Here is a 1,995-nt window from a genome sequence, read left to right on the forward strand (position 1 = left end):
TTGGAAAGGATCTCTCTCTCTCTCTCTCTCTCTCTCTCTCTCTCTCTCTCTCTCTCTCTCTCTCTCTCTCTCTCCCCAAGCTTATAAAAAAATTGGTAAATTCCAATATTTTAGTTGAAAATTACGAATATTTGTGCACAACTTCAATATCTTGTAATATGGCTGAAACATTTGATCATATTTTCCAAACACTTAATTTTTTTCAGGCTGTTCTCGTTCTTCATATCACAAACAGTTATTTTGTTTATTGCAATACATTTATTTGTGATTTGGTTAGACATTTATTCAACTAAGGTTAAAAGGATCACATTGTTTTCTTAAGAAGAAGTATTGAGAACTTATACATGTAAAAAGTACAAATGATTGCAAGGGCCGATGTGGTAACGTCCCTAACTGGTGAACGCCAGACTGGGGTTCGAATCCCGCTCAAATTCGTTAATGTCTTTGGTAGCCGCAATCTCACCATCCTTGTGAGCTAAGGATAGGGGGTTTAGGGGAGCCTATAAGACTATCTGCCAAGTCATCAGGAGCCATTGCCTGGCCCTCCTTGGTCCTAGCTTGTGTGGAGAGCGGGCTTGGGTGCGATCATAAGTACATATATGGTCAGTCTCTAGGGCACAGTCCCACTCGATAGGCCAATGTCGCTGTCCCTTGTCCCTGCCATTCATGAGCGGCCTTTAACCCTTTGAATCGTCTTATCAGTTCACTAATCATCCAGGGATCAGTGACCACAGCTGCGGTCACTGATCCCTAGAATGTTCGTTGTTGTCTTGTCTCACTTTCTTTTGTGGCTTCATCATTGCGTACGATTAATTGTGAACTGATACCCAGATCTTTATAATTACCTACTGATTTTTTTTTTTTTTTTTAAATTACAGAATCTATTGATTAACGTAGTAACCGTTTCTTTCATCTATAGTGAACTTATTTCTTAGTGAGAATATTCGTAATTCAGTTTGTTTGTTTGTTTGTTGGTTGGTTTTCAAGTATTTAACTAACCTCAAAATAGGGACCCTGAAAACTAAAGGGTGTAATTAAAGTAATTTTTTATAAGACTATGTACATTAATGATCTTCAAGTACATCAATGGTCTTAGGATGGTTGAGATGATGTGCCGAGTTCCAGCAAACCTCTAAAATGACATGACTCATGGGGAAGGAATGAGGTCAAAGTGGGGAATCCCTTTTCTTAACTTTGAGAGAAATTGCGTTTAACGCGAACAGTGTTAAGAATCGCGAATTTGAAGAAAAAATTCATTACTTAACATTTTATTTGTTTCTAATTTCTAGTTTTGATATTTATTAGTTCAATAAAATAACTACAAAATGTGGAATATATTTCGGAAACCAAAAATGTATGAGACCGAGTTAAGCGTGATAAATATACAAAATACAGGAAATTTTCCGTTGTGAAGCTGAGTGAGACGGAAGGTTAAAACAAAGAAATTATCATCTTATATGGTTGGTTTAATTTAATTGCTACTTTAATAGGACGATTATTATTGTAACCTACACCCACATTATAAAATATTTAACTATCATTCAAGATTTATAATTAAAATGTCTATCTCTATGATGCTTCTACACGAAACAGCTGTAAGTAGGCAACACTCAAACATTATGGAGTCTTAGTACAACACATCAAGAAACGAAAAAAGAAAAAAAAAATTATATAAATTATCTGCTAAGTCAAGGGGTTTGTCAGCAGGTCCTATGGTGTAATGGTTAGCACTCTGGACTTTGAATCCAGCGATCCGAGTTCGAGTCTCGGTAGGACCTCTCTTTTGAACAGTGTGGCAGATGTCATTTCATTTCCCTAATGTTTAAATAAAGAAAAAGATATATTGCTGTAGACAGTTAAGTTGTCAAAACCTAATAGTGAAAGTTGTAATGGTAAGGGCATTAAGAATAAACAGCCATTGTTATACACAATGTGCCGTTTCTGTAAATATCGCCTTAATAAGAGCGCTATATATTTATTTAAATGAGATTCAAT

General features: G+C 35.7%; 1 non-coding gene across 1 annotated transcript; it reads left to right on the forward strand.

Annotated features, from left to right (window-relative positions):
- The first annotated feature begins 1,706 nt into the window (after positions 1 to 1,706).
- On the forward strand, positions 1,707 to 1,778 carry TRNAQ-UUG (transfer RNA glutamine (anticodon UUG)). Its single transcript has one exon. It is a non-coding gene; the product is annotated as a tRNA-Gln (tRNA).
- Positions 1,779 to 1,995: the final 217 nt, after the last annotated feature.

This window comes from Palaemon carinicauda, chromosome 8 (genome assembly GCF_036898095.1).
Source record: "Palaemon carinicauda isolate YSFRI2023 chromosome 8, ASM3689809v2, whole genome shotgun sequence".
NCBI lineage: Eukaryota > Metazoa > Arthropoda > Malacostraca > Decapoda > Palaemonidae > Palaemon > Palaemon carinicauda.